We start from the raw sequence: 14,584 nt of genomic DNA, 5'->3' as shown, positions 1-14,584 counted from the left end.
ATCTTTATTCGCAGGGATAACCGTGGCGGTTAACAGGGCTATAAGTTTATCCATGAGATCTATCAGCACTTGAGCCGGCGGGCGCACAGGGCCTCCTGCCCCGGCCGCTCCTATCCCGGACGTAACTGCAGCAGCGGACGTAGAGTTTTGGCCGGGTTGAGTCCCAGCCATGAAGACTCCTGCCCAATTCGGCGATTCACAAGGGTCCGGAATACTGAAGCCATCGGAACAGCCCCCGAGCACACCATCTTGTACCTGATACAACAAATCTATTGAACCGGCAGACGAATCACCGTCAGAGTGGACGGCCGTCTCATCACCATCTTCAGATCCTTCAGAAAGCTCTTCTCCGTGGATGCAGCCCAGAAAGACACGCTTCATGCCGGGTTGAGCTCGGGCGGGTTTCGCACGCTGAGCCATCTCGACGAGATCGGTGCAGTTGTCCGGCTCAGGCCCCGGCTCGCCAATCCGGACGATGAAGATGTGGATCTCTCCGAAGGGGACCCGGTACCTGTACTCAATTGAGCCGGCGTCGGGGCCCCAGCCTTCGTCATTGATATAGATCTTGCCGCGACGACTCTTGGTCATCCGGCCCACTACGTATCCCTTGAGCCCTTCGAAGTTGCCCTTCAAGAACTCAAATCCACCATGCTCTCACCCCACGGTGGGCGCCAACTATCGTGGAATTGTCACGTCAGATGTCCTCGTGAAAGGACTTAGTTGTGGCGCCATCACAACTAGGAAGCTTGAAGGGGTTAATCGGGACAAAGGACACGAGAGGGTTTATACTAGTTCGGCCCCTTACCGTGAAGGTAAGGCCTACGTCTAGTTGGGTTGGTATTGATGTTTTGATGACCAGGGAGCGAGATACGCTATGCCCGGTTCTCGATGAGTTGTTTCTTACCCTAAGCCGCCAGCGGGTCGTCCCCTTATATACACGGGTTGATGCCCTGCGGCTTACAGAGTCCTGGCCGGCTTATAAACAGTGTCCGGCTCGGTGACTAGTTAAGTCTACCTTATGATACAAGTCATATTACTATGGCGGTTTATTACAACGGGCCTTAAGCCGCCTGCTGGCCTTAAGCCCTCTATGAACCGCCATATTCTCCTTTGGTCTTGGGCTTCTCTCTGGTAATTCTTCTTTGCGTAACCAGGCCCCTCCTGGGCGGCTTACACAAATAGTTATATCCCCAACAGGTACCGTGTAGCTCAAGCTACACAAAACCACACTCTTGTAATAAAGTAGCTCGTGCTATGGCTTCTCGTGGAGCTAGCTCTTAATTTGGAGTCCGTACCAGTCGATGTATTACATGTCTTGGTGGCCAGTCGATGTACATCTCTTGGTGGCCAGTGATTTAGCTGAGCAGTAGCCTAATATGGAATCAGGTGTTCCATTTAAAAAAAATCCACGCCAGCCGCCGCGATTATACCTCCTCATCTACCTCTCCGGCAGGTCAATCCGGGAGCGAATGGAGAAGATACACAGTAGCTCAGATTCCAATCGACCATGGCATCGAGGCCCGGCACCGGGACGAAGGCGGCGGCAGAAGAAACGGTGACATCATAGAGTCCCCCCTCCCCCCGGCTCCCGTGTCGTCCTCCTTGGGCAACCCGGGGGTGACTAGGGTTTCCCCCCGGCGCCGCCACCCCCTCCAGCTTCTCCTTCCCTTGCCGCCACCTGAGGGACGCCAGGCAAGCCTTGGCGGCCGCCGATGAAGGTGGCGGCGACCTCGCGAAGGATCCCGGACTCGAGGGCGGTGACCTCAGCCGGCGAGGTGGCGTAGCCTCTGCGCCAGGCGACGCTCGCGGGATGTGGTGGCCGGCCTCCTCGGCTGCTCAGGCAGCGCCGGAGCCGGCGGGTGGTGGTCGTGGCGCGGTCTCTTCCGCTCCAGATCTGAAGGTCGGGTATTTTTATTTCTCCTCCTCTGCTCACTCCTCCCCTCCGGCTGTATCCTCCCGGTAGCTTTGGCTGCCAGTTTCGGTGCTGGCGGGGTGTTGGTGGTATAGATCAATTTCGGGGGAAACCATTGGCCGGTTCTCTGAACACGGCGGTGACGGCGCGTGCATCGCCTTTATCCTTCGAGGCGCCGCTGATGACTCCTCTATCCATCCCCTGTCCCAGATCCCGGGTGAAAGCCCAAAACTTGTCTCGGGTTGGGCAGCGGTGGCGCCTTGCGCGTCGTTCCCTTCTTGGAGGCGCCGCCTTAGGTGGTCTGGTTCTTCGGGTGAGTGGCACCAAGGTAGGAGAGCGCCCGAGGCTGCGAGTCCAAGCAGAGGCTTGTTCCAAGCTTCGCCCCTGGGTCTTTGCAACTTTCTTCTTCGACGATCCTCCCAGCGGCTTTCCTTCTCACTACAAGAAATATGTCAACTTATGACCTTCTGTCAGTGAACCTGGAAGAATTGGTCATAGATTTATGACCATTTGAGACCAATTGGTCAAAAGCTGTTCGAGGGGCTCCAAACCCTAAACCATTGCGACCATTTTGGTCAGAAAGGTCATAATTTCCTTACATGAAATGGTCATAAAGCTAACAGCGCTAGTCCGCTGCCTTATTTCTAGTTGTTAACGACCAATATAGATGGTCATAGCCTTGTAAATTGTGGTGGGTTGCTATGACTAGGCGCCACCTCATCAGTTTTGCCTATGTGTCATGTCCATGTGGCAGTTTTTGCCCTAGGTTGTGAAGCAACCTATATTTCTGTCATTCCCAAAATTACCAAAAAAATCTCATAAATTCTTTGGGTCATATCTTCGTCAAATATGTAAAAACCTTCCTTGCCTAGTTCAAAAATAATTCAAAAATATTCATTTTCCTATTCTGTTCAGAGTAACAGTTTGTGAAGGAAGTACTACTTTGGCATGTCCAAATAGTATCCATTTACTACAGTGCTTTCCTATGCCAAAATAACCATCCTCCACCAAATGCCAGCTCAATCCATTCATTATTTTGAGCCGAGCTTCAACATTCGTATTTATGTCCAGTGTGGTGGTTTGCAAAGCAAGTACCACCTAGGCTCCTCCTTTTGAGCTGAAAATTTGTGAAAACGGTCTTCTTAGTAATTGATCATCCTCAGCCAAAACTCACGCCCATTAGCCATGTACATTTCCCGTACCGCTAATCAAACACTTGGCTGCTAATTCATGTTTGAGCATCGATTGGTCTCCTCGTGAGAATCTTATGTTGTAATTTTCTTCCTAGCACCAACCTGGGGAGTGCCCAACCCACTAGACATGCCTAGGCCGCCCAGAACACATGGCAACGCCACGGTCACGCGGTGACCACGCGGCGGGCATGCGAGTTTACGCGCTCTAGAGTTGGGGCCCTCGGCCACCGCCCAAACCTTGACGTATCGCCACCAAACCATGTATTTATGATTAAATAGGTCCTTATGTAACTAGAAATGATTTTTGGAAAAAATAAATAGCAAACTATGAGGCAGCTGCAGTTCAAATTTGACCCGCTTCCAACTGAATCGGCAGAAATTTGTCTTTTTCACGAGAGGTGGATCAAAACAATTTACACCAGACCATTTTGTCAATTGTGCATTAAATATGGCCTAGTATTTTATAAAAATGATTTGGTCCAATTTTGCAACAATTATTTGGTAGTTCCTTCACAAAAAAACCTCCTTTCGGGCACTCGAAAAATGGAAAATGGTTTTTTCGTCCAACGAAAATGAAAACTTCCTTAGGCAACATTGATTGCTATTCCAATATGCACCCTTCTGCACAATATGAGATTTGAACAAACTATGCCATGAATGTGGCCATAAGATTGATCATTTGGCTTGAAAGCCATGAATCTTCACACTTGATAGCTCATTTCTGAGAACACTTTTTTAAAATAATTACCGTATTATAAGTTTATTATTTTTCCTGGCAACTTGGTCACATATAATGGCACAATGCGAAGGTTTTCCAATTTTTTGATTTTTTTTGATTTTTTTATGCCCGTTTCAAAATGTGGTCAAAATGGCGGGCTTGACCGTTCCTAGCTAGTGGTTGAATCTTGGAATTTTTTTGGTGTTTCTATGATTAAATAGATACTTATGTATCTATAAATTATTTTTGGAAAAAATAAAGAGCAAACTATGAGGCATCTACAGTTCAAATTTGACCCGTTTCCAGCTGAATCGACGATAATTTGTCTTTTTCATCAGAGGTGGATCAAAACTTTTTTCACCCAACCATTTTGTCAATTGTGCATTATATATGGCCTAGTATTTTAAAAAATGATTTGGTCCAATTTTGCAACAATTATTTGGTAGTTCCTTCACAAAAAAACCTCCTTTTGGGCACTCGGAAAATGAAAAATGAATTTTCCGTGCAAAGAAAATGAAAACTTCCTTAGGCAACATTGTTTGGAATTCCAACATGTACCCTTGTGCACAATATGAGATCATTTGAACAAACTATGCCATGAATGTGGCCATAAGATTGATCATTTGGCTTAAAAGCCATGAATCTTCACGCATGATAACTCATTTCTGAGAACACTTTTTTAAAATAATTACCATATTACAAGTTTATTATTTTTCTTGGAAACTTGGTCACATATAATGACACAATGCGAAGGTTTCCTAATTTTTTGATTTTTTGATTTTTTTATGCCCGTTTCAAAATGCGGTCAAAACGGCGGGCTTGACCGTTCCTAGCTAGTGATTGAATCTTGGAATTTTGTTGGTGTTTCTATGATTAAATAGATACTTAATTACCTATAAATGATTTTTGGAAAAAATAAAGAGCAAACTATGAGGCAGCTGCAGTTCAAATTTGACCCGTTTCCAACTGAATCGACGACAATTTGTCTTTTTCACCAGAGGTGGATCAAAACTTGTTTCACCCAACCATTTTGTCAATTGTGCATTATATATGGCGTAGTATTTTATAAAATTGATTTGGTCCGTTTTTGCAACAATTATTTGGTAGTTCCTTCACAAAAAAACCTCCTTTTGGGCACTCAGAAAATGAAAAATGAATTTTCCATGCAAAGAAAATGAAAACTTCCTTAGGCAACATTGTTTGGAATTCCAACATGTACCCTTGTGCACAATATGAGATCATTTGAACAAACTATGCCATGAATGTGGCCATAAGATTGATCATTTGGCTTGAAAGCCATGAATCTTCACGCATGATAGCTCATTTCTGAGAACATTTTTTTAAAATAATTACCATATTACAGGTTTATTATTTTTCCTGGTAACTTGGTCATATATAATGACACAATGCGAAGGTTTTCAAATTTTTTGATTTTTTTATGCCCGTTTCAAATTGCGGTCAAAACGGCGGGAATGACCGTTCCTAGCTAGTGGCTGAATCTTGGTATTTTTTTGTGTTTCTCTGATTAAATAGATACTTATGTACCTAGAAATGATTTTTGTAAAAAATAAAGAGCAAACTACAAGGCAGCTACAGTTCAAATTTGACCCACTTCCAGCTGAATCGGCCGAAATTTGTCTTTTTTCACGAGAGGTGGATCAAAACTTTTGACACCCAACCATTTGGTCAATTGTGCATTATATATGGCCTATTATTTTATAAAAATGATTTGGTCCAAATTTGCAACAAATATTTGCTAGGTCCTTCACAAAAAAACTCATTTTGGACACTCGAAAATTAGAAAATGAATTTTCTGTGCAAAGAAGATGAAAGCTCTATTTTGCAATATTGTTTGTCATTTTAATATGCACACTTATGCAAAAATACGAGATCATTTTGACAAACTATGCCTTTGTTATGTTTAGGAAAATCAGAGTGGATTGGATGGACCAATGAGATGCGAGGAACGGCCTTCACGTGGATCACCAAATTGGACTCAATCTGAGCCGTCCGTGGCGCACCCATCCAACGGTGGAGCTTCTCCCGAGAAAAAAAAACCTAACTCACCCACCCACCCTTCCCTCGAGCCCCCAGATCTGGTCCATCAACCGCTGACCCACTCTTTCCCCCTCCCCTCGACCCCTAGATCCCACTTCCTCCTCGCTCTCTGTCGATCCCCTGCATTCCAGCCGCCGCCGATGCTCGCCTCCATCCTCTCCCCAACCCCGGTCGGCCTCCACTCCACTCCACCGCCGGCGCCAACCCAACCACCGCCGCCCTCCCCCTCCTTTCCCCTCACCCAAGAACGAGAGGGGGAGAGAGAGCTGCTCCCCGGCCACAGCGGCCCTCCACCGCGTCTCGCCTGCCAGGCACCGGGCGAGGAGCTCGCCGGCCGTCGTCGAGGTAAGCGCACGCCCGGCTCCTCCCACCCGTCGCGCCAGGGCATTTGCTCTTGCCCCTCGCCCGGATCTGACCCTGTGCTATGGTTTTGCGGCCGCAGATGTCATCCGAGGCAGCGAAGGTGGTGGTGCCGGAGTCGGTCCTCCTCAAGAGGAAGCGGGAGGAGCTCTGGGCCAACTCCTCTCACCCAACCTCCCAACCTCAGCCCCGCTGCCGCGTCAGCACCTCTGCCATGGTTGGTTGGTTGGATGCCCTCCTCAACCAGGCAGCGCAGCGGCAGAGGACCCCTCCGGTGACCAACCATGGAGATTTTCCTAGGGTTTCCGTCGGCGCGTCTCCGGCTGGCATTCTCCGGCGAGCCTACAGCTTCTCCGACGACCCACATGGTACGCCCTCCTACTCCAGCCCCTCGACTCCCCTATCCTGCTCTTCCTCTTATTCCCTTTCCTCATATTATTTTTCTGGATCTACTGATCTGATTCTTGTGGTTGGTTTGTGCAGGCCATCACCATCACCATGGAAGGTGCTAGCTTCGGCTGTGATTCAAGGCGATGAGCCCGGCGTGGCGGTGGCTGGTGGGGCGGACGCAGGACTCCAAGCTCTTCTTCTTCACCTTCGCGGCGGCTATAGCGTCATGCAGCTCACCAGCTCCCGCAACGACAAGCTCGAGGCCCACCTCCGCTCCAACGCCCGACCGAAGACCATCGTGCGTGCCTCCCCCTCCCCCTCTCCCTCCCCCTCTCCCTCCCCCTCATCGTTTACCAGATCGCGCGTCGTGCTTGAGTTGATTTGTCCAGGCGAGTAGAAGAAATGTCACCGGAAAGGGGATCGATATGATTTTGAGCCCCTAGTCGTTTAGCAGAATCTATGCCTTGCTTGATTTGAACATAATCCGGTAGTCCCTGCTCTGGATTGTAGTAACTCGTCATTACAGTATATGAATTAGTTACTTTTAGTAGTATTTGCCATTTGAACAAGCTACCGTTATCCGAAACATATGGACTGGTCAATTGCTTCTGTTGTGTAGTTGAATGGATTGGATATAAGGGATGATTTTACAAGTAAATGTGAAAATTGGGACTATGAATTATTTTTGCAACTTGTTTCTGTGTTCCATGTGCATGTTTGCAGCATCAGTTTTGCCACGACAAAATGATGCACATTGTATTGAACATTTCTGATCATGTTGGCGTGGGCTATAAGTCCGTTAACATGATTTTATCCATTCAACTACCTGCTTGCTCACTTCATGGCACTTGAGAACATTCATGTTATGTTTTATCCATTCTTACATTCTGGCATCTAGTACTTCAACGATCTCAAAGTGCTCCGTGGCGGTTTAGGACATGCTTATCCTTGCAAAAAAAATTGAGCTCAAGCAATACTAATGTTTATATCTATCATTCAGTACTACTGTTTATATATAAACAAGACCTTATGATTTACACAGGTCGGGTTGTCACAGGTTCCATGGAGCCCCCCTCCCCTCGTCAAGCTCGGCGCCAAGAGTGAGGAGCTGCTCTTCGCCTCGCCTCGCCTCGCACAAGCGACATCGTCAGGTTGCAAGCAAATATTCCTGTCTGCTCTTTCACTAGTGTCAACCCTTGCTTTCGTTGTTAATAATACACGCATGCTCCACAACTAATACACAAGATGCATTTCCATCCCATCTAGTAGGTGCTGACTCGATGCAAACAAATAAAATAAAATGAGTAGGTGTTGACTGCTCAGAGCCCATATATGCTGAACGATACTAGCTGCTGTACCAATGTGATGTTGCTTGCTTGATTGATGACTGGTTGTCATTAACTAGAAAAGAGAAGAAAACCTTGCCAATTTAGTTCTGTTCTATACTATTGATAACTATCCTGTCAATGCATGCTTGTTCTGTAACTTGTTGTCTCGATTGTTCAAATGATAATTAAGTTGTGTTCGATTGATGTCCTGCTAGCTGCTACTTTTAATTTTTACTGTCATGATGTTGATACTTCTTAGAATATGTTCAGTGCCTTAATTCTAGTAGTATTTGTTATCGAAAACATGATTGTATTGTGAGCCATCGAGTTCTTGGAGTCTTCTTAGAGCATGCTGGTATTTACCTTTTTCCACCAATATAATATTTGCTAATATTTACTCCTCATGGTTGCTACTGTTATCCATGCCCTCATGCTTCAGGATAGACTCCTAGCTGCTTGTGTATCTGTTTATTATTTTGTTCATTATTCTTTTCCTAGTTGTCCTTTGTTGGAAGATATTGCTTTCATTCTGAATTGGCAGTCATGATAACGATCATTTTCATTCTTCTACAGGAGCTCTAGGTTGAAGAAGTTAAATGAAGGGAACGCTTCATCTTTATAGCTAGTTTTATGTTCCTGTGTGTTTTATGTTCCTGGGTGTTGTACTTCATAGCAGCACTTCCTGGGTGTTCCTGGGTGTTCTAAATTCCTGGATGATGTGAACTATGGCATGATTGTAATATATATAATATACTCATTTTGGTCATCATTTGTGAAAATTTGTGTGATTGAAATACTCAAAATATTGATCATTTATTGTTTTTTTGAGGTGATGATCCTTAATTGCTGATACATCAGAAATGAAGCAAATACTATTTGGGCCCTAAAAAGGCCACAAATCAAACAATTCAGAAAAAATGAAAAAAATCGCTTAAAAATCAATTGTGAAAAGGTGAAGGCCAAGAAAATAAAAAGGCCTAGGCCCAAAAATAACGAGGCTGAAATGTTAGGCTTGGCCCATCTACCTAATCAAAATTAATATGAGAAAAAAACACGAATAGGCTGAATTGTTGGGCTAGGCCCATGTAGAAAACCGAATTGGACCGGGCTGAATCTTGTGCCACATCAGCTTGCCACGTTGGATGCCTACGTGGCCTGGGGAGGTTGCTAGTGACCAAAACGCCATAGTAGGAATATTTTGGTCGTAAACGTCCACGACCTTCTCACAGAGAAAGTCGCTATAGTCAGTTTACGACGGCCAGCTTTTGACCTTCTGTTTTTGGTCACAAAAAGGTCGTAAATGGAAATTTGTGACCTTTTAGTGACCAATAGTGGTGGTCACAAGTTGACATATTTCTTGTAGTGTCTGCTCTCGGTTGGCCAAGGAAGGTGGTAGTGCAGCTAGTGGGTGTGCCTACGGCGCGGTGAGGACCGTGAGCTATGTCTGCTCTGGGTCTGGGCCGACACCTGCTCAAGCTCTCGGGTGAGCGCCCAATGGCCCGATGGTCTGGCGCCTTCGAGCCTAGGCGAGAGGAAAGGGTTCCTCTTCGGCGTTGGAAGACAGGTGTTCGTGGTCCCAATCCAAAGTTATGACTGCTCTCGGTGCTTGCGGGCCAATGTCTGATCCTCGAGGCTTCCCTGTTCCCCTGTTCTTGGTGCCGCTGTGTAGCGGGCTTCGACATTACTTGCAGGTTTTCATGATTTTCTTTGTGTGCAGTAGTGTGCGTTGTGTTATAAGCTATTCTATCAGCTCCCTTGTATCTTTCGGTCGCTCCTGCTTGATGGCCTTGTATAATCCTGGTCGGTTGATGGCTTTGTTAATCCAAAGTCGGGCTCTCCGAGAGCCTTCGTTCTAAAAAAAAGAAAAGCGGCGGCGGAAGGAGTTCGCCGTGGTTGAGGGAGCGGCAGGACCCTCCATCCGACGCACACGTCCAAGCCGTGAGTTTTCCCCTGTCGCACTCTCATTTCCCAATGTCAAATCCCTCCGATGGAGACTTCAAAACTCAACACCTAGCAACGAATTTTTCCTTGCGCAGACACATACTACTCGTCACGTAGTTGAAGACTTCAAAAGCCAAATCTCGTCGAGGACTTGTTCACGCAGACACATACGAGTACTACTCTTGCTCGCACTGTCCAATTTTGACTTGGCCGGAAGAAAAATCCCCAACTACAAGTCCACTCCCTGCAACAGCCAGCCCAATTGTTCTCAAGAACTATGTAGTAGTTTCCTTCTTCTCAGGAAGATGAAGCAGGCCGGCACGCCGTGCATTCCAGTTCTGATCCTCCTATTCTTCTTCAGTCCATTCTGCAGATCTGATGACCGGCTGTCGTCTGCAAAGCCGCTCTCCCCCGGCGACACTATCGTCTCCAAGGGCGGGGACTTCGTGCTCGGCTTCTCCCCGGACAGCTCCAACGCGAGCCTGTACCTTGGCATATGGTACCACAACATGGCCGGCCGCACCGTCGTATGGACCGCCAACCGCGACGATCCAATCGCCGCCGCTTCATCTCCAACGCTCGCCATCACCAACAGTTCTGACCTGGTGTTGTCGGACTCCCAAGGTCACACTCCTTGGGCCATGAAGAGCGACATCAAGGGCAGCATGGGAGTTACTGCAGTGCTTCTTGACACGGGGAATTTTGTCGTCCAGTCACCAAATGACACGTCCATTTGGCAGAGCTTTGATCACCCTACCGACACACTCCTCCCAGGTAGGACCATGTTGAGCAAGAAGGGCCATGTGGTGTGGCGCATTATTGCTTCTAAGGGCCTCAATGACCTGTCAACTGGGGTCTTTTCTATGAGCCTTGATCCTAGCTCAGACCTTCACTTTTTCATTTGGAATGGGACTAGGCCCTATCGCCACCGCATCTTCAACGGTGAGATGGCGGTTGGCACATTATACCAGAATACTGTCTTGTATGAAGCCATTATCAGGACAAGGGATGGATTCTACTATGATTTTAGAGTTTCTGGTGACTCACAGTATGCACATCTTACGCTCGACTACATGGGTGTGTTGACTCTGTGCTTGAACAACCGCTCGTCATGGAGAACCATCACCGCACCCCCAGCTAGCTGCAACATCTACGCTTCATGTGGCCCGTTCGGCTATTGTGACTACACGGCGGCTGTCCCGACATGTAGTTGCCTCTGATGGGTTTGAGCCCTCTGGTCCTAACTTTTCAAGCGGATGTAGAAGAATCCAAGAGCTGAAATGCAGCAAGCAAAGTCATTTCGTGACCTTGTTATCTAGGATGATGCTCCCCGATAAATTTTTACGTGTCCACAACAGAAGCTTTGGCGAGTGCATGACTGAGTGCAGCAACAATTGCTTGTGTACAGCCTATGCTTATGCCAACTTTAGCACTAATGATGCTATGGCTGACCAGTCAAGGTGCTTGGTTTGGACAAGGGAGCTTATCGACACAGGAAAGTTTAGCGAGTATGGCGAGAACCTGTACCTCCGGCTTGCCAACTCTCCTGGTATGCACCAACCGATTCTAGGCTAGCTTCTAGCCCATATATTAGCATAAGGCACTTAATGTTATCAGATAAACACCAACATTTAATAATGGGGCATCTACTAATTTTATGAAGTTAACATTATAGCAGTAATGGACAAATACTTTTTTTTGCATCTAACTACTTTGGTGTATAGATCTATGACTATTCTATTGAGCCATAATGCAACATTAGACCTCTTTTTACCATAAGCCTAGCAGTAATTCTAGAGGGTTATGTGTAGCACTTTTATTCGACCCATGGTTCACTCATGGCTGTAAAGCGATGTGCTAAACTTATACAGTATTCATTTTGCAGTTCAAAAGAATAACAAATTGGTAAAGATTTTACTCCCAACCATCGCATGCGTGCTGATACTTGCATGTATAGCCCTTGTCAGCATATGCAAATACAAAGGTAGACTTGAAAACGACCCTTATTTTCAAAATTCTACTTCTTTTTACGAGTGTTAATAACAAAAGTATTAATCTTTAGCAGGCACACAGAAGAAGGAAATACACAAGGGACCCATGCTAGGATACCTTAGCTCGTTCAGTGAAATGGGCGGTGAACATGTGGAGTTTCCTTTTTTTAGCTTCGAAGATATTGCTGCTGCAACGGATAATTTCTCTGAATTTAACCAAATTGGAAGCGGAGGTTTTGGTAAAGTTTACAAGGTAGCAGAAAGCCTTGCCTCCTCAGTTATAGTAGCACGTTCTCTGTTTTTGAAGAATAATTTTATTTGTGGAAATGATTGCTTTCATTGTTTAATAGTTCAGGATGATACAAAACATGTAGGGAATGTTGCAAGGTGACAAAGAAGTTGCTATCAAAAGGCTTAGTAAGGGCTCTGCCCAAGGGATAGAGGAGTTCAAAAATGAAACAATTCTGATTGCAAAATTGCAACACAGAAATCTTGTAAGACTTCTTGGTTGCTGTATTTATGGAGATGAGAGGTTACTTATCTATGAATACTTACCTAACAAAAGCTTGGACACATTCCTTTTTGGTATGTTCAAACTTCTGATGCATATTACAAGTTTTTGATTAACCAAAAGAAAATCACTTATTACTGATGATATATTTCATTTATTATTCATCTTTGTAGACGATACAAGACAATATGAGCTTGATTGGTCCATACGCTTCAAAATAATTAAAGGGGTAGCGAGAGGGCTTCTTTACCTCCACCAAGATCCAAGATTAACTATAATTCACAGAGATCTCAAACCAAGCAACATCTTGATGGATTCTGAAATGACTCCCAAAATATCAGACTTCGGTATGGCGAGGATCTTTGGTGGAAACAAACAAGAGGCAAGCACTACCCAGGTTGTGGGAACATAGTAAGTAATTCAATGCACTAGCTACGTCTCAAGGTTCCAATTTCTATCTTCTAGTTTATCCCAAATTATGCACCTCACTGAATTGTCTAAAACAGTGGTTACATGTCTCCTGAATATGTGATGGGAGGTGCTTTTTCTGTAAAATTGGACACCTATAGCTTCGGTGTTCTTCTCTTGGAGATTGTAAGTGGCTTGAAGATCACCTCGACGCAACTCGTAATGAACTTTGTCGGCCTTACAGCTTATGTAAGCATGGATAAATGCGTAGAATCTGAATATATCAAACATAGTAAGTTGATCATAAGTTGTTTCTATTGGCTTAGGCATGGAGACTGTGGGAGGATGGAAAAGCAACAGAACTGGTGCACTCTTCGGTTATTGAGAGTTGTTCACTTGATGAAGTTCTACGGTGTATCCATGTCGGACTCCTGTGCGTTCAAGACTGTCCGAATGATAGGCCACTCATGGCATCAGTTACTTTTATGTTGGAGAATGGAAGTGCATTGCTCCCAGCACCAAAGCAGCCTGCATATTTTCCTCTACGAAGTCTCGAACCTGGAAAAATAAGGGGAAATTCTATGAATGTAGTGAGTATCACAACACTTGAGGGGCGGTAGATGAGAAGCCGTACACTTTACCAGAAGCTGATACGATACTTTATGATGTACAAATATGTGGAGTGCAAAAAAAATAGTAGGTTGTTGTGTCGTATCTTTTTCAGGTCCAGATTTCCAGCTGCCAGAATTCTCCCCCTTTATGTATACCTTGCATATTATGAGAGAAAAGACATTAGAATTACTCCAAAAAGCATTATTATACAGTAAAACATCATAAATAACAGTAGGAAAACATGATGCAAAATGAATGTATCAATATGATAAAGCAAATCCTGGGATAACCGGACAACAAAAATTGCATAAAAATGACAAAAGACAGAAAACAAGATGACTACGCTGCCAAGCATGAGCACAAGAAGGCCTAAAGAGAACACTCGCCATGACCCAGGGCCTTCGAGTTCCACGAAAACGCTCCCAGGTGGGTAACAATTCAAAGCGTTCTCGCCGACGAGTCCGAAACAAACATCGGTCTTCACCTAGAGCCCTGGAACGAGGAGGAGGATTGTGACGGCGTGTCAGGACCCCGACTCAATGCCACATCGATCTAGCATGTAACACCTCATATCACTTTGCGGCCTCACGCACGGTATTCCCACGGGTGTCGCCTTACCTTTGCCCGGGACCGTTTGCGCCTTTTGGCACACGTATATGATAGTGTCGCTAGCATCCATATCATAAGGAGCCCGGGCTGACATGGCTAGTCGTAAACCCAAAGTGGCACAAGCTTACAGGGACATGCATACATGACCCAGCATCGAACGTGTCGGTCATCAGCGAGTGAATCCAGGCTGTAGCACTGGGCTAGCAGGACTCCGGTGAACCGGGCTGTAGCGGGCTAACAGGACTCCGGTATTCATCGCGTGACATTTCCCCGAAGGGACAGACACAGGAACGAAGAAGGACACATGCCGGCCAGCCTAAGTGTTCCGGAGCAGTAGCAAGCTACCATTGGAAACACTAGGAGACATTTCCCGGTAAGAGAGTCTACTAAGGATAAACAACTAGATAGTCAGATCCCACACATACCAAGCATTTCAATAACATACACACAATATGCTCGATATGTGCAAATACAACATGGCATCACAACATGACTCTACGACTCAAGTATTTATTCATTAGGCTCCGAGGAGCGAGATATTACAAACAGGGGT

The 14,584-nt window shown here is 45.8% G+C and overlaps 1 pseudogene; it reads left to right on the top strand.

Annotated features, from left to right (window-relative positions):
* Nucleotides 1–10,205: 10,205 nt before the first annotated feature.
* LOC123042261 (G-type lectin S-receptor-like serine/threonine-protein kinase B120) lies at nucleotides 10,206–13,435 on the top strand (annotated as a pseudogene).
* Nucleotides 13,436–14,584: the final 1,149 nt, after the last annotated feature.

Source organism: Triticum aestivum, chromosome 2B (genome assembly GCF_018294505.1).
Source record: "Triticum aestivum cultivar Chinese Spring chromosome 2B, IWGSC CS RefSeq v2.1, whole genome shotgun sequence".
Taxonomy (NCBI): Eukaryota; Viridiplantae; Streptophyta; class Magnoliopsida; order Poales; family Poaceae; genus Triticum; species Triticum aestivum.
The sequence above is the reverse complement of the archived record's forward strand: the minus strand, read 5'-3'. Positions and strand labels throughout refer to the sequence as shown.